Consider the following 18,397-nt stretch of genomic DNA (forward strand, 5'->3'; position numbering starts at 1 on the left):
AAAGAATAAAGAGGAGAGAGAGAGGAAAGAGGAAAGAGAGGAGAGAAAAAAGAGAGGAAAGATAGAAAAATTAGAAAGAGAGCAACTTTGACTAAAATTGACTAAAAAGGCTTAAAGTTTGACTGTCTGTAAAAAGGGTTTGTCATGGCTACTAAGTGTCTGTGACGTGGTTTATAAACATGCTTTGTGTATGTGTGTCTGTGTATGTCTGTGCGTGTGTGTGTCTGTGTGTGCGTGCGTGTGTGTGTTTGTGCGTCTCTGTGTGTGTCTCTTTGTGTGTGTGTGTGTGTGTGCAGGTGTGTGTTTCATGTCTGTGTGTGCTTGCGTGTGTGTGTCTGTGTGTGCTTAGTGTTTGTGGTTTTTTGTGTCTCTGTGTGTCTTTGTGCGTGCGTGTGTGTGTGTGTAGGTGTGTGTCTGTCTGTCTGTGTGTGTGTGTGCGTATAGGTGTGCGTCTGTGTGTGTGTGTGGTAGGTGTGTGTCTGTCTGTGTGTGTGTGTGTCTTTGTGTGTGTGTATCGGTTGTCTGTTTGTCTGTGTTTGTGTGTGTATCTATGTGTGTCTGTGTCTCTGTGTGTGTATAGGTGTGTCTGTGTGTGTGTGTGTGTAGGTGTGTGTCTGTCTGTGTGTGCGTGTGTGTGTGTGTATCTGTGTGTGCTTGCGTGTGTGGTCTGTGTGTCTGTCTGTGTGTGTGTTTGTGTGTTGTTCCTGTGTGTCTTTGTGTGTGTGTGTGTGTGTGTGTGTAGGTGTGTGTCTGTCTGTGTGTGTGTGTGTGTGTCGCGTGTGTGTGTATAGGTGTGTGTGTGTGTGTGTGTGTGTAGGTGTGTGTCTGTCTGTCTGTCTGTGTGTGTGTATCTGTGTGTGTCTGTCTGTCTGTGTGTGTGTGTATCTGTGTGTGTCTGTCTGTCTGTGTGTGTGTGTATCTGTGTGTGTGTCTGTGCGTGTGTGTGTATAGGTGTGTGTCTGTGTGTGTGTGTCTGCGTGTGTGTGTGTGTATAGGTGTGTGTCTCTGTGTGTCTTTGTGTGTGTGTCTGCTAAACTGGATGAATAGCTTAAATACGTAAGAATAAGTTGAAGTAGCGAGAGTGGTTGAAAAAGTACAACAACATCCTACACTGGGACACATTGATTGATGTACCACAGCAGGATTCGAACCCTGGTCCTCCACACCAAAGTCCTGCAGCATAACCACTGGACTATCTTTGGATGAGGCAAGCTGTGGTCCTTCTTTATTTATAAAGCCTCCCTTTGATCATTAATCGCCACACCTAATGAGTGAGAGACAGTGTGAGAGAACCCTTCAAACAAGCCTTAATAAATCCACAACAGTAAATGCTATCGAAACAGCGACTTGACCGTTAGAGGCACACGGCCTTTGTGAACGTATCGGTATAAAATTTATATGGATAAACATAAAAATGTGGGCATGTCAGCGATTTAAAAAGTGGTTCGTTCTGCTCTTCGGCTGGAAAATATGGACGCCTTTTATCATTGCTCGCGATTGAGAGAAATTTGTTGATCCGTCATTTGAAGCTCGCTGAGCCAAAAATTATAAGACATATTGCTTAACCGGAAAGCAAGTTTTCTGAAACTAGACAAAAATACCCACGTTTTGATGTATAAATTGTGTGTGACAAGTAGATATTGTGGGCGTGAGAGCAGTTTACAGACAAGGAACTAAGATAATTTTTCGGAAGCTTCACCCTCTAGCTGTGATGTCATCCACTCTAAGCAGCGCAATACACACCCTGTTTAATCGAGCAAAATTCCTGAAATAATCACTACAACTTAAAACAGCTTTTTCCACAAAAACTGTAAAAGATATCAAACTGAAAAGTATACCCCGGGATAGCTGAATATTTTGTGAACATTTTAAATTTTTTGTTTTTGCGGCCGTGTAGGTGAAAGTATGAAGGAGTTGAAACTTTTGGGAGCAGAAGAAGATTTTAAGGGGTGAAAGTCTGCTCTCATTGACTTCAATGTAAAAAAAAAGTGTTAAAAAGCTTAAAATATTAAAAAGTATAAATAGTAGAAAAAAAGTTGAAGAAGTCCCATCATTAGCTGAAAGAGCTGAACATTTGAAAAGTTGAATGGTTTAAATAGCTGAAAGTATGCAGAAGTTACGGAGAGCCAAAAAACGTACGGAATAAAGTTAAAATTAATAACTAGAAAATGCATTTCCCAAGTGAGAAAAACGCGGGGAACGCTGAACAGCTGAACTACAAAGCTAACTGGCCGGAATCAGCCGGAACCAAGAAGAAGCCAGAATGGAAACGAAGCCGAAACGACAAAACATGTAGAACCCCTAGGAGTCCAGCCAGCCAGAAGAAGAGAGAGAAAGAGAAAGAGACAGGAGAGAAAGAGACAGAGATGGAGAATGGAGGAGGAGGAAGGACAGAGAGAGAAAGAGAGAAACAGAAAGACAAACAGAGACAGAGGAAGGACAAAGAAGGAGAGAGAAGAAGGAACAGTGGAATCAGAAACGACAAATAGAACACAGGAAGGAAGGAACACACAAAGACACAGTGGAGGAGAGAGACACAAGACAGAGAGAAAAAGAGAGAAACAGAGAGAGAAAGAAAGACAAACAACCCAGGAGAAGAAACACAGTGGAAGGAAATGACAAATATGGAGACACACAGGAAGAATAAAAAAGAGACACAAGGAGGAAGGAGGACACAGAAACAGACAGAGACAAAGAGACACAGAGGACAGTGAGAGGAAAAGACAAACGGACGAGAAAGAAGGAGAGAGACATGGACGGAGAAAGAGAGAGAAAGAAGAAATAGAAACGACAAACATGAACACACAAGAAAAAGACACAAGACACAGAGAAACAGAGACACATGTGGAGAAATGAGACATGGAGGGATGGACACAGAGAGAGGAAAAATAGAGAAACAGGAGAAAGAAAAGAGAGACAGAGGAGAAGGTGGATGGAGACGAGAGGAAAAGGAGAGACATGGAGAGAAGGAGAAAAGAGGAAAGGAGAGGAGGAATATGGATGGAGAGAGAGGAAAAGAGAAAGAGGAGGACAGAGGGAGGAAGGAGGGATGGAGAGGACAGAAGGAATGGAGGAAAAGAGAGACAGGGAGTGGATGAGAGAGAAGGAGGAGAGGGAGAAGGAGGGGAGGGAGGGGAGAAGGAATGGAGAGAAGGAGAGGAAAGGAAGGAGAAGGAGGACAGAGGAAGGAGGGAAGGAAGGAGAAATAGGAAAGAAAATACTTTCAACAGCAGGGTCTGTGCTCTTAATTTATACCACAAGTGTCATTGCATTTTACCATCTATAAATAGCTTGTTTTCACCTGCTCTAGTGGCTTACGGCCATACCACACTGAACAGGCCGATCTCGTTTTGATATCGAAGCTAAGCCGGTAGGGCCGGTCAGTACTTGATGGGAGACTGCCTGGGAATACCCGTGCTGTAAGCTGTTTATTACCATTTTACAACAGCAGGGGCTATGCTCTTCTATATACCACAAGTATACTTGCATTTTACCATGTATAAATACCTTGTGTTCACCTACTCTAATGGCTTACGGCCATACCATCGCTGAACACGCTCGATCTCGCTTTGATCCTCGGAAGCTAAGCAAGGTAGGGCCGGTCAGTACTTGGATGGGAGACTGCCTGGAAATACCCGTGCTGTAAGCCGTTTATTACCATTTTACAACAGCAGGGGCTATGGCCTTCTATATACCACAAGTATAACTTGCATTTTACCATCTATAAACATCTTGTTTTCACCTACTTTAATGGCTTACGGCCATACCACCCTGAATACGCCCGACCTCGCTTTGATCTCGGAAGCTAAGCAAGGTAGGGCGGGTCAGTACTTGGATGGGAGACTGCCTGGGAATACCCTGCTGTAAGCTTTTTATTCTACACTTTTACAACAGCAGGGTCTATGCTCCTAATATATACAACAAGTGTCACTGCATTTTACCATCTATAAATACCTTGTTTTCACCTACTCTAATGGCTTACGGCCATACCACACTGAACACGCCGGATCTCGCTTGATCTTGGAAGCTGCCGAGGGCCGGGTCAGTACTTGGATGGGAGACTGCCTGGGAATACCCGTGCTGTAAGCTTTTTATTCTACACTTACAACAGCAGGGCTCTACTCCTATTTATACCACAAGTATAATTGCATTTTACCATCTATAAATAACTCTTGTTCACATACTCTAATGGCTTACGGCCATACCACACTTGAACATGCCCGACCATCCTTGATCTCGAAGCTAAGCAAGGACTGGGTCAGTACTTGATGGGAGACTGCCTGGGAATACCCTGCTGTAAGCTGTTTATTACCATTTTACAACAGCAGGGGCTATGCCTTCCTTCTATATACCACAAGTATAATTTGCATTTTACCATGTATAAATACCTTGTGTTCACCTACTCTAAAGGCTTACGGCCATACCACCGCTGAACACACCCGATCTGCTTTGATCTCGAAGCTAAGCAGGTAGGGCCGGTCAGTATTGATGGGAGACTACCTGGGAATACACCGTGCTGTAAGCTGTTTATTACCATTTTACAACAGCAGGGGCTATGCTCCTTCTATATACCACAAGCATACTTTGCATTTTACCATCTATAAATATCTTGTTTTCACTTACTTTAATGGCTTACGGCCATACCACCTCTGAATAGCTCGACCCGCTTTGATCCTCGAAGCTAAGCAAGGTAGGGCCGGTCAGTACTTGATGGGAGACTGCCTGGGAATACCGTGCTGTAAGCTTTTATTACCATTTTACAACAGCAGGGGCTATGCTCCTTCTATATACCACAAGTATACTTGCATTTTACCATGTATAAATACCTTGTGTTCACCTACTCTAATGGCTTACGGCCATACCATCCTGAACATGCCCCATCTCGCTTTGATCTCGAAGCTTAAGCAAGGTAGGGCCGGGTCAGTATCTGATGGGAGACTGCCTGGGAATACCCGTGCTGTAAGCTTTTTATTACTACACTTTACAACAGCAGGGTCTGTGCCCTAATTTATACCACAAGTATAATTGCATTTTACCATCTATAAATATCTTGTTTTCACCTACTCTAATGGCTTACGGCCATACCAACCCTGAACAGCTCGCATCTTTCGCTTTGATCCTCGAAGCTAAGCAAGGTAGGGCCGGGTCAGTACTTGATGGGAGACTGCCTGGGAATACCCGTGCTGTAAGTTGTTTATTACCATTTTACAACAGCAGGGGCTATGCTCCTTCTATATAACCACAAGTATACTTGCATTTTACCATGTATAAATACCTTGTTTTCACTTCTACTCTAATGGCTTACGGCCATACCAACTTGAACAACATGCCAATCTCGCTTTTGATCTCGAAGCTAAGCAAGGTAGGGCCGGGTCAGTACTTGATGGGAGACTGCCTGGGAATACCCGTGCTGTAAGCTTTTATTACCATTTTACAACAGCAGGGGCTATGCTCCTTCTATATACCACAAGTATACTTGCATTTTACCATGTATAAATACCTTGTGTTCACCTACTCTAATGGCTTACGCCATACCACCTGAACACCCAATCTCGCTTTGATCTCGAAGCTAAGCAAGGTAGGGCTGGGTCAGTACTTGATGGGAGACTGCCTGGGAATACCTCGTGCTGTAAGCTTTTTATTATACACTTTACAACAGCAGGGTCTGTGCTCAATTTATACCACAAGTATAATTGCATTTTACCATCTATAAATATCTTGTTTTCACCTTGACCTAATGGCTTACGGCCATACCACTCCTGAACACGCCGATCTCGCTTTGATTCTCGAAGCTGACAAGGTAGGGCCGGTCAGTACTTGATGGGAGACTGCCTGGGAATACCCGGTGCTGTAAGCTGTTTATTACCATTTTACAACAGCAGGGGCTATGTCCTTCTATATACCACAAGTATACTTGCATTTTACCATGTATAAATACCTTGTGTTCACCTACTCTAATGGCTTACGGCCATACCACCTGCTGAACAGCCCGATCTCGCTTTGATCTCGAAGCTAAGCAAGGTAGGGCCGGGTCAGTACTTGATGGGAGACTGCCTGGGAATACCCCGTGCTGTAAGCTGTTTATTACTACACTTTACAACAGCAGGGGCTATGCTCCTAATATATACCACAAGTATAATTGCATTTTACCATCTATAAATATCTTGTTTTCACCTACTCTAATGGCTTACGGCCATACCACCCTTGAACACGCCTGGATCTCGCTTTTGATCTCGAAGCTAAGCAAGGTAGGGGGTCAGTACTTGATGGGAGACTGCCTGGGAATACCCGGCTGTAAGCTTTTATTACTACACTTACAACAGCAGGGTCTATGCTCCTAATATATACCACAAGTATAATTGCATTTTACCATCTATAAATAACTTGTTTTCACCTACTCTAATGGCTTACTACCATACCACACTGAACACGCCGGATCTCGCTTGATATTGCGTTGCAAGTAGGGCCGGTCAGTACTTGATGGGAGACTGCCTGGGAATACCCTGCGTTGTAAGCTTTTTATTCTACACTTCCAACAGCAGGGGCTCTACTCCTAATATATACCACAAGTATAATTGAATTTTACCATCGATAAATAACTTGTTTTCACATACTCTAATGGCTTACGGCCATACCACCCTGAACATGCCCGACCATCTGATCTCGGAAGCTAAGCAGAGGAGGGCGGGTCAGTACTTGATGGGAGACCCTGGGAATACCCGGTGCTGTAAGCTGTTTATTACCATTTTACAACAGCAGGGGCTATGCTCCTTCTATATACCACAAGTATACTTGCATTTTACCATGTATAAATACCTTGTGTTCACCTACTCTAATGGCTTACACGCCATACCACCATGGAACAGCCGATCTCGCTTTGATCTCGAAGCTAAGCAAGGTAGGGCCGGGTCAGTACTTGATGGGAGACTGCCTGGGAATACCCGGTGCTGTAAGTTTTTATTACTACACTTTACAACAGCAGGGTCTGTGCTCCTAATTTATACCACAAGTAACTTTACATTTTACCATCTATAAATATCTTGTTTTCACCTACTCTAATGGCTTACGGCCATAACATCGCTGAACACGCCGATCTCGCTTTGATCTCGAAGCTAAGCAAGGTAGGGCCGGCAGTACTTGATGGGAGACTGCCTGGGAATACCGGTGCTGTAAGCTGTTTATTACCATTTTACAACAGCAGGGGCTATGCTCCTTCTATATACCACAAGTATACTTGCATTTTACCATGTATAAATACCTTGTTTTCCACTCTACTCTAATGGCTTACGGCCATACCATCGCTGAACACCCGATCTCGCTTTTGATCTCTCGGAAGCTAAGCAAGGTAGGGCCGGTCAGTACTTTGATGGGAGACTGCCTGGGAATACCCGTGCTGTAAGCTGTTTATTTACTCACTTTTACAACAGCAGGGGCTATGCTCCTACTATATACCACAAGTATAATTGCATTTTACCATCTATAAACATCTTGTTTTCACCTCTACTTAAAGGCTTTCCGCCATACCACCGTGAACACGCTTCGATCTCGCTTTGATCCTCGAAGCTAAACAGGAAGGGCCAGTACTTGGATGGGAGACTGCCTGGGAATAACCTGTGCTGTAAGCTGTTTATTACCATTTTACAACAGCAGGGGCTATGCTCCTTCTATATACCACAAGTATACTTGCATTTTACCATGTATAAATACCTTGTTTTCACCTTCACTAAAGGCTTTACGCCATACCACCGTGAACATGCCCGATCTCGCTTTGATCTCGAAGCAAACAGTAGGGCCGGTCAGTACTTGTGGGAGACTGTGGAATACCCGTGCTGTAAGTTTTTATTCTACACTTTACAACAGAGGGTCTGTGCTTCTAATTTATACCACAAGTATAATTGCATTTTACCATCTATAAATATCTTGTTTTCACCTGCTCTAATGGCTTACGGCCATACCACCATGAACAGCCCAACCTCGCCTTGATCTCGGAAGCTAAGCAAGGAAAGGCGGGTCAGTACTTGATGGGAGACTGCCTGGGAATACCCAGTGCTGTAAGCCTTTATTACCATTTTACAACAGCAGGGGCTATGCTCCTTCTATATACCACAAGTATACTTGCATTTTACCATGTATAAATACCTTGTGTTCACCTACTCTAATGGCTTACGGCCATACTCACTGCTGAACAGCTGACCTCGCTTTGATCTCGAAGCTAAGCAAGGTAGGGTCACGTAACTTGATGGGAGACTGCCTGGGAATACCCGTGCTGTAAGCTTTTTATTCTACACTTTCAACAGCAGGGTCTGTGCCTTAATATATACCACAAGTGTAATTGCAATTTACCATCTATAAATATCTTGTTTTCACCTACTCTAATGGCTTACGGCCATACCACACTGAACACGCCGGATCTCGCTTGATATTGCCAGTAGGGCCGGCAGTACTTTGATGGGAGACTGCCTGGGAATAATTCGTGCTGTAAGCTTTTATTACCACTTTACAACAGCAGGGGCTATGTTGCTTCTATATACCACAAGTATACTTGCATTTTACCATGTATAAATACCTTGTGTTCACCTACTCTAATGGCTTACGGCCATACCACCGCTGAACAGCCGACCTCGCTTTGACTCTCGGAAGCTAAGCAAGGTAGGGCCGGGTCAGTACTTTGATGGGAGACTGCCTGGAAATACCCGTGCTGTGAAGCTTTTTATTACCATTTTACAACAGCAGGGGCTATGCTCCTTCTATATACCACAAGTATAATTGCATTTTACCATCTATAAATACCTTGTTTTCACCTACTTTAATGGCTTTACGGCCATACTACACCCTGAACAGCCCGATCTCGCTTTGATCTCGAAGCTAAGCAAGCTAGGGCGGGGTCAGTACTTTGATGGGAGACTGCCTGGGAATACCCGGTGCTGTAAGCTTTTATTACTACACTTTACAACAGCAGGGTCTCTGCTCCTACTATATACCACAAGTATAATTGCATTTTACCATCTATAAATATCTTGTTTTCACCTACTCTAATGGCTTACGGCCATACCACACTGAACACGCCGATCTCGCTTGATCCTGGAAGCTAAGCCAAAGTAGGGCCGGGTCAGTACTTTGATGGGAGACTGCCTGGGAATACCCGTTGCTGTAAGCTTTTTATTCTACACTTTACAACAGCAGGGGCTCTTACTCCTAATTTATACCACAAGTATAATTGAATTTTACCATCGATAAATAACTTGTGTTCACATACTCTTAATGGCTTTACGCCATACCACTCCTGAACATGCCCGATCTCATCTGATCCTCGAAGCTAAGCAGAGTAGGGCCGGTCAGTACTTGATGGGAGACTGCCTGGGAATACCCGTGCTGTAAGCTGTTTATTACCATTTTACAACAGCAGGGGCTATGCTCCTTCTATATACCACAAGTATACTTGCATTTTACCATGTATAAATACCTTGTGTTCAATTAATTTAAAGGCTTATGGGCCATACCACCGCTGAACATGCCCGATCTCGCTTGATCTCGAAGCTAAGCAAGGTAGGGCCGGGTCAGTACTTGGATGGGAGACTACCTGGGAATACCGTGCGTAAGCTGTTTATTACCATTTTACAACAGCAGGGGCTGCCTTCTATATACCACAAGCATACTTTGCATTTTACCATCTATAAATATCTTGTTTTCACCTACTTTAAGGCTTACGGCCATACCACCTCGAACAGCCTCGAACTCGCTTTGATCTCGAAGCAGCAAGGTAGGGCCGGTCAGTACTTTGATGGGAGACTGCCTGGGAATACCCGGTGCTGTAAGCTTTTATTACTCATTTTACAACAGCAGGGCTATGCTCCTTCTATATACCACAAGTATACTTGCATTTTACCATGTATAAATACCTTGTGTTCACCTACTTAAAGGCTTACGCCATACCATCGGAACATGCCCGACCTCGCTTTGATCTCGGAAGCCAAGGTAGGGCTAATAATACCTTGATGGGAGACTGCCTGGAATACCCGTGCTGTAAGCTTTTTTATTAACACTTTACAACAGCAGGGTCTGTGCCCTAATATATACCACAAGTATAATTGCATTTTACCATCTATAAATATCTTTTTTAACCTACTCTAATGGCTTACGCCATACCAACTCTGAACACCATGCTTGATCCTGAAGCTAGCGGTCGGGTCAGTACTTGATGGGAGACTGCCTGAATACCGGCTGTAGCTTTTATTACCACTTCAAAACAGAGGCTATGCCTTCAATACCACAAGTATACTGCATTTTACCATGTATAAATACTCTGTTTCACCCTACTAAGGCTTACGGCCATACCACCGTGAACATGCCAACTCGCTTGATCTTGAGCAAGCAAGGTAGGGCCGGGTCAGTACTTGATGGGAGACTGCCTGGGAATACCCGTGCTGTAATAAGCTTTATTATTACCATTTTACAACAGCAGGGGCTATGCTCCTTCTATATACCACAAGTATACTTGCATTTTACCATGTATAAATACCTTGTGTTCACCTACTCTAAAGGCTTTACGGCCATACCACATCGTGAACATGCCCAACCTCGCTTTGATCCTCGAAGCTAAGCAAGGTAGGGCGGGTCAGTACTTTGATGGGAGACTGCCTGGGAATAATCTCGTGCTGTAAGTTTTTATTACTACACTTTACAACAGCAGGGTCTGTGCTCCTAATTTATACCACAAGTATAATTGCATTTTACCATCTATAAATATCTTGTTTTCACCTACTCTTAATGGCTTACGGCCATACCACACCCTGAACACCGATCTCGCTTTGATCCTCGAAGCTAAGCAAGGTAGGGCCGGTCAGTACTTTGATGGGAGACTGCCTGGGAATACCCGTGCTGTAAGCTGTTTATTACCATTTTACAACAGCAGGGGCTATGCTCCTTCTATATACCACAAGTATACTTGCATTTTACCATGTATAAATACCTTGTGTTCACCTAATCTAGGCTTTACGGCCATACCACCGCTGAACATGCCCGATCTCGCTTGATCTCGGAAGCTAAGCAAGGTAGGGCCGGTCAGTACTTGATGGGAGACTGCCTGGGAATACCCGTGCTGAGCTTTTTATTACTACACTTTACAACAGCAGGGTCTATGCTCCTAATTTATACCACAAGTGTCATTGCATTTTACCATCTATAAATATCTTGTTTTCACCTTGCTCTAATGGCTTACGGCCATACCACCATGAACAGCCGAACTCGCTTTGATCCTCGAAGCTAAGCAAGGTAGGGCCGGTCAGTACTTTGATGGGAGACTGCCTGGGAATAACCGGTGCTGTAAGCTTTTATTACCATTTTACAACAGCAGGGGCTATGCTCCTTCTATATACCACAAGTATACTTGCATTTTACCATGTATAAATACCTTGTGTTCACCTACTCTAATGGCTTACGCCATACTCACCGAACAGCTAACCTCGCTTTGATCTCGGAAGCTAAGCAAGGTAGGGCCGGTCAGTACTTGATGGGAGACTGCCTGGGAATACTCGCTGTAGTTTTTATTACTACATTTTACAACAGCAGGGGCTGTACTCCTAATTTATACCACAAGTATAATTGCATTTTACCATCTATAAATACCTTGTTTTCACATACTCTAATGGCTTACGGCCATACCACTCCTGAACATGCCCGACCATCTGATCTCGAAGCTAAGCAGGGTAGGGCGGGTCAGTACTTGATGGGAGACTGCCTGGGAATACCCGGTGCTGTAAGCTTTTATTACCATTTTACAACAGCAGGGGCTATGCTCCTTCTATATACCACAAGTATACTTGCATTTTACCATGTATAAATACCTTGTGTTCACCTTACTCTAATGGCTTACGGCCATACCATCTGCTGAACAGCCTCGATCTCGCTTTGATCTCCTGGAAGCTAAGCAAGGTAGGGCCGGTCAGTACTTGATGGGAGACTGCCTGGGAATAACCCGCGTGCTGTAAGCCTTTTATTACCATTTTACAACAGCAGGGGCTATGCTCCTACTATATACCACAAGTATACTTGCATTTTACCATCTATAAATATCTTGTTTTCACCTACTTCTAATGGCTTACGGCCATACCACCCTGAACACGCCCGATCTCGCTTTGATCTCGAAGCTAAGCAAGGTAGGGCCGGGTCAGTACTTTGATGGGAGACTGCCTGGGAATAACCCGTGCTGTAAGCTTTTTATTCAACATTTTACAACAGCAGGGGCTATGCTCCTTCTATATACCACAAGTATACTTGCATTTTACCATGTATAAATACCTTGTGTTCACCTACTCTAATGGCTTACGCCATACCAATCCGTGAACACGCCCAATCTCGCTTTGATCTCGAAGCTAAGCAAGGTAGGGCCGGTCAGTACTTGATGGGAGACTGCCTGGGAATACCCGTGCTGTAAGCTTTTTATTACCATTTTACAACAGCAGGGGCTATGCTCCTATTATACCACAAGTATAACTTGCATTTTACCATGTATAAATACCTTGTGTTTCACCTACTCTAATGGCTTACGGCCATACCACACTGAACACGCCGACCTCGCTTTGATCCTCGAAGCTAAGCAAGGTAGGGCCGGTCAGTACTTGATGGGAGACTGCCTGGGAATACCCGGTGCTGTAAGTTTTTATTACTACACTTTACAACAGCAGGGGCTATGCTCCTACTTTATACCACAAGTATAATTGCATTTTACCATCTATAAATACCTTGTTTTCACCTACTCTAATGGCTTACGGCCATACTCAACCCTGAATACGCCGCATCTCGCTTTGATCTCGAAGCTAAGCAAGGTAGGGCGGGTCAGTACTTGATGGGAGACTGCCTGGGAATACCCGTGCTGTAAGCTTTTTATTACTACACTTTACAACAGCAGGGGCTATGCTCCTAATATATACCACAAGTGTCATTGCATTTTACCATCTATAAATAACTTGTTTTCACCTACTCTAATGGCTTATGGTTATATAACACTGCTAACACGCCGATCTCTCTTTGATCTTGGCTAAGCAAAGTAGGCTGGTCAGTACTTGATGGGAGACTGCCTGGGAATACCCGTGCTGTAAGCTTTTATTCTTACACTTTACAACAGCAGGGCTCTACTCCTTATTATATACCACAGAGTAATTGCATTTTACCATCGCTAAATACCTTGTGTTCACATACTCTAATGGCTTACGCCATACCACCCTGAACATGCCCGATCTCCTCTGATCTCGAAGCTAAGCAAAGGGGCCGGTCAGTACTTTGATGGGAGACTGCCTGGGATATGTGTCCGGTGCTCTATAACACTCACCATTACAGACATACCAATTTGAACACCCACCGTTACAACTATAGGCCGGTTTACGATGGAACTCCTAAATACCCGTGCTGTAAGCCTTTTATTACCATTTTACAACAGCAGGGGCTATGCTCCTTCTATATACCACAAGTATACTTGCATTTTACCATGTATAAATACCTTGTGTTCACCTAACCTAATGGCTTTACGCACACACCACCGCGGAACACGCCCGATCTGCTTTGATCTCGAAGCTAAGCAATGTAGGGCCGGTCAGTACTTGGATGGGAGACTGCCTGGGAATACCGGTGCTGTAAGCTGTTTATTACCATTTTACAACAGCAGGGGCTATGCTTCTAATATATACCACAAGTGTAATTGCATTTTACCATCTATAAATATCTTGTTTTCACCTTCTTAATGGCTTACGGCCATACCACTCCTGAACAACCGATCTCGCTTTGATCTCGAAGCTAAGCAAGGTAGGGCCGGTCAGTACTTTGGATGGGAGACTGCCTGGGAATATCCGTGCTGTAAGCTTTTATTACCATTTTACAACAGCAGGGGGGATGCTTCTTCTATATACCACAAGTATACTTGCATTTTACCATGTATAAACATCTTGTTTTCACTTACTCTAACGGCTACGCCATACCACCAGAACACCGATCTCGCTTGATCCTCGAAGCTAAGCGCAGAATGCCGGTCAGTACTTTGATGGGAGACTGCCTGGGAATACCCGCGTGCTGGGGTTTATTCTACCTTTTTACAACAGCAGGGTCTGTGCCCTTAATTTATACCACAAGATGACTTTGCATTTTACCATGTATAAATATCTTGTTTCACCTACTCTAATGGCTTACGGCCATACTACCTGAACACGTCCGATCCCCGTTTGATCTCGAAAGGTAAGCAAGTAGGGCCGGTCAGTACTTGGATGGGAGACTGCCTGGGAATACCCGTGTGCTGTAAGCTGTTTATTACCATTTTACAACAGCAGGGGCTATGCTCCTAATTTATACCACAAGTATAATTGCATACCATGCTATAAATACCTTGTTTTCACATACTCTTAATGGCTTACGGCCATACCACCTTGAACATGCCCAATCCACCTGATCTCGAAGCTAAGCAGAGTAGGGGCGGGTCAGTACTTGATGGGAGACTGCCTGGGAATACCCGGTGCTGTAAGCCTTTTATTACCATTTTACAACAGCAGGGGCTATGCTCCTTCTATATACCACAAGTATACTTGCATTTTACCAGTATAAAACACCTTGTGTTCACCTTACTCTAATGGCCATACCAATCTTCGAATTCACCCTTTGATCTCGAGCAAAGCAAGCAGGAGGCTCAGTAATTGATGGAGATTGCCTTGGAATACCCGTGCTGTAAGCTGTTTATTACCATTTTCCAACAGCAGGGGCTCGCCTTTATTTATACCACAAGTGTAATTGCATTTTACCATCTATAAATATCTTGTTTTCACCTCTCTAATGGCTTACGCCATACCAACTCCTGAATACCGCTCTGATCCTGAAGCTAGCAAGGTAGGGCCGGTCAGTAACTTTGATGGGAGACTGCCTGGGAATAATGCTGTGCGCTGTTTATTACCATTTTACAACAGCAGGGGCTATGCTCCTTCTATATACCACAAGTATACTTGCATTTTACCATGTATAAATACCTTGTGTTCACCTACTCTAATGGCTTACGGCCATACCACACGAACACGCCTTGATCTTAGCAAGGTAGGGGCCGTACTTGATGGGAGACTGCCTGGGAATACCCGTGCTGTAAGCTTTTTATTAACACACAACAGCAGGAAGCTCTATACAACAATTATCTCATACCATCATAAAATCTTGTTTTCACCTACTCTTGGCTTGTCTTAACACCATTGTCTTGATCGAGTACAGGTAGGGTCAGTATTGGATGGGAGACTGCCTGGGAATACCCGGTGCTGTAAGCTTTTATTCTACACTTTCAACAGCAGGGTCTGTGCTCCTAATTTATACCACAAGTGTCATTGCATTTTACCATCTATAAATATCTTGTTTTCACCTACTCTAATGCTGCTATGGCCATACTCAATCGCTAAAACGCCCATCCTCGCTTGATCTTGGAAGCTAAGCAAGGTAGGGCGGGTCAGTAATTGATGGACCGCCTGGGAAATACCGTGCTGTAAGCTGTTTATTACACATTTTACAAAGCAGCAGGCTATGCTTCGTTCTATATACCACAGGTACTTGCATTTTACCATGTATAAATACCTTGTGTTCACCTTACTCTATTGAGCTTTACGGCCATACCACCGCTGAACACCCCGATCTCGTTTGATCTCGAAGCTAAGCAAGGTAGTGCCTGTCAGTACTTGTATGGAAAATTGCCTGGGAAAACCCGTGCTGTAAGCTTTTATTCTACACTTTACAACAGCAGGGTCTCTGCTCCTTATTTATACCACAAGTGTCATTGCATTTTACCATCTATAAATACCTTGTTTTCACTCTCTATAGTGGCTTATGGCCATACCACACTGAACAGACTCGGATCTCGTCTGATCTTGGAAGCTAAGCAAAGTAGGGCTGGGCAGTACTTGGATGGGAGACTACCTGGGAATACCTGGTGCTGTAAGCTTTTATCTCCGTTTTACAACAGCAGGGGCGCGCTACGTCCTGCTATATACCACAAGCGTAATTGCATTTTAACCATCTCTAAATAACTTGTGTTCAATGTTCTAATGGCTTACGGCCATACTCACCCCTGAACACGACTCATCCGTCTGATCTCGAAGCAACAAGGTAGGGCGAGTCAGTACTTGGATGGGAGACTGCCTGGGAATACCCGTGCTGTAAGCTGTTTATTACCATTTTACAACAGCAGGGCTCTGCTTCTTCTTTATACCACAAGTTTAATCCATTTTACCATCTATAAATATCTTGTTTTCACCTTCTTTAATGGCTTACGCCATACCACCCGAATACGCCCGATCTCGCCTTGATCTCGGAAGCTAAGCAAGGTAGGGCGGGTCAGTACTTGGATGGGAGACTGCCTGGGAATACCCGGTGCTGTAAGCTTTTATTACCCATTGTACAACAGCAGGGGCTATGCTCCTTCTATATACCACAAGTATACTTTGCATTTTACCATGTATAAAATACCTCTTGTTCACCCCTACTTAAAGGCTTACGGCCATACCATCGCGGAACATGCCCGATCTCGCTTTGATCTCGGAAGCTAAGCAAGGTAGGGCCGGGACAGTACTTGGATGGGAGACTGCCTGGGAATACCCGGTGCTGTAAGCTTTTATTCTACACTTTCAACAGCAGGGTCTGTGCTCCTAATATATACCACAAGTGTCATTGCATTTTACCATCTATAAATAGCCTGTTTTCACCTACTTCTATTTGCCTACGCCCATACCAACCTTGAACACTCGATCTCGTTTTGATCTCGGAAGCTGCAGTAGGGCGCTGGGTCAGTACTTGGATGGGAGACTGCCTGGGAAAGCCGGTGCTGTAAGTTTTTATTCCCATTGTACAACAGCAGGGGCTATGCTCCTTCTATATACCACAAGTATACTTGCATTTTACCATGTATAAATACCTTGTGTTCACCTACTCTAATGGCTTACGGCCATACCACCGTGAACACGCCCGATCTCGTTTGATCTCGGAAGCTAAGCAAGGTAGAGCCGGGTCAGTACTTGGATGGGAGACTGCCTGGGAATACCCGGTGCTGTAAGCTTTTTATTCTACACTTTCAACAGCAGGGTCTCTGCTCCTAATTTATACCACAAGTGTCATTGCATTTTACCATCTATAAATAGCCTGTTTTCACCTGCTCTAGTGGCTTATGGCCATTCCACACTGAACAGGCCGGATCTCGTCTGATCTTGGAAGCTAAGCAGAGTAGGGCCGGGTCAGTACTTGGATGGGAGACTGCCTGGGAATACCCGGTGCTGTAAGCTTTTTATTCTACACTTTCAACAGCAGGGGCTCTACTCCTAATTTATACCACAAGTGTAATTGAATTTTACCATCGCTAAATAACTTGTGTTCACATGCTCTAATGGCTTACGGCCATACCACCCTGAACACGCCCGATCTCGTTTGATCTCGGAAGCTAAGCAAGGTAGGGCCGGGTCAGTACTTGGATGGGAGACTGCCTGGGAATACCCGGTGCTGTAAGCTGTTTATTACCATTTTACAACAGCAGGGGCTATGCTCCTTCTATATACCACAAGTATACTTGCATTTTACCATGTATAAATACCTTGTGTTCACCTACTCTAATGGCTTACGGCCATACCAACCGTGAACACGCTCAACTTCGCTTGATCCTCGGAAGCTAAGCAAGGTAGGGCCGGGTCAGTACTTGGATGGGAGACTGCCTGGGAATACCCCGTGCTGTAAGCTGTTTATCACCATTTTACAACAGCAGGGGCTCTGCCGCTTATTATACCATACAAGTGTAATTGCATTTTACCATCTATAAATATCTTGTTTTCACCTTCTTCAACGCCTTACGGCCATACCACCCTGAATACCGACCGCTCGCTTTGATCCTCGGAAGCTAAGCAAGGTAGGGCCGGTCTACTTGGATGGGAGACTGCCTGGGAATACCCGGTGCTGTAAGCTTTTATTACCATTGTACAACAGCAGGGGCTATGCTCCTTCTATATACCACAAGTATAACTTGCATTTTACCATGTATAAATACCTTGTGTTCACCTACTCTTAAGGCTTAACCCATACCAACCGCGGAACACGCCCGATCTCGCTTTGATCTCGAAGCTAAGCAAGGGAGGGCGGGTCAGTACTTGATGGGAGACTGCCTGGGAATACCCGGTGCTGTAAGCTGTTTATTACCATTTTACAACAGCAGGGGCTCTGCTTCTTGTTTATACCACAAGTGTAATTGCATTTTACCATCTATAAATATCTTGTTTTCACCTTCTTTAATGGCTTACGGCCATACCACCCTGAATACGCCAATCTCGCTTTGATCTCGTAAGCTGCGTAGGGGGCGCGGTCAGTACTTGGATGGGAGACTGCCTGGGAATACCTGGTGCTGTAAGCT

The 18,397-nt window shown here is 44.4% G+C and overlaps 2 non-coding genes and 9 pseudogenes across 2 annotated transcripts; all 11 read left to right on the forward strand.

Annotated features, from left to right (window-relative positions):
- The first annotated feature begins 3,753 nt into the window (after positions 1 to 3,753).
- On the forward strand, positions 3,754 to 3,870 carry LOC120550449 (annotated as a pseudogene).
- Positions 3,871 to 11,212: 7,342 nt separating this feature from the next.
- On the forward strand, positions 11,213 to 11,329 carry LOC120549952 (annotated as a pseudogene).
- Positions 11,330 to 12,095: 766 nt separating this feature from the next.
- LOC120550453 lies at positions 12,096 to 12,214 on the forward strand (annotated as a pseudogene).
- A 1,958-nt stretch (positions 12,215 to 14,172) lies between these two features.
- On the forward strand, positions 14,173 to 14,290 carry LOC120549947 (annotated as a pseudogene).
- A 1,543-nt stretch (positions 14,291 to 15,833) lies between these two features.
- On the forward strand, positions 15,834 to 15,952 carry LOC120550459 (annotated as a pseudogene).
- Positions 15,953 to 16,275: 323 nt separating this feature from the next.
- On the forward strand, positions 16,276 to 16,392 carry LOC120549935 (annotated as a pseudogene).
- A 107-nt stretch (positions 16,393 to 16,499) lies between these two features.
- LOC120550343 lies at positions 16,500 to 16,620 on the forward strand (annotated as a pseudogene).
- Positions 16,621 to 16,943: 323 nt separating this feature from the next.
- On the forward strand, positions 16,944 to 17,062 carry LOC120550130. Its single transcript, XR_005637606.1, has one exon. It is a non-coding gene; the product is annotated as a 5S ribosomal RNA (ribosomal RNA).
- Positions 17,063 to 17,166: 104 nt separating this feature from the next.
- LOC120550340 lies at positions 17,167 to 17,285 on the forward strand (annotated as a pseudogene).
- Positions 17,286 to 17,389: 104 nt separating this feature from the next.
- Positions 17,390 to 17,508, forward strand: LOC120550533. The gene has a single exon (XR_005637742.1). It is a non-coding gene; the product is annotated as a 5S ribosomal RNA (ribosomal RNA).
- Positions 17,509 to 17,612: 104 nt separating this feature from the next.
- LOC120549954 lies at positions 17,613 to 17,733 on the forward strand (annotated as a pseudogene).
- The last annotated feature ends 664 nt before the right edge of the window (positions 17,734 to 18,397 follow it).

Source organism: Perca fluviatilis, chromosome 20 (assembly GCF_010015445.1).
Source record: "Perca fluviatilis chromosome 20, GENO_Pfluv_1.0, whole genome shotgun sequence".
Lineage (NCBI taxonomy): Eukaryota > Metazoa > Chordata > Actinopteri > Perciformes > Percidae > Perca > Perca fluviatilis.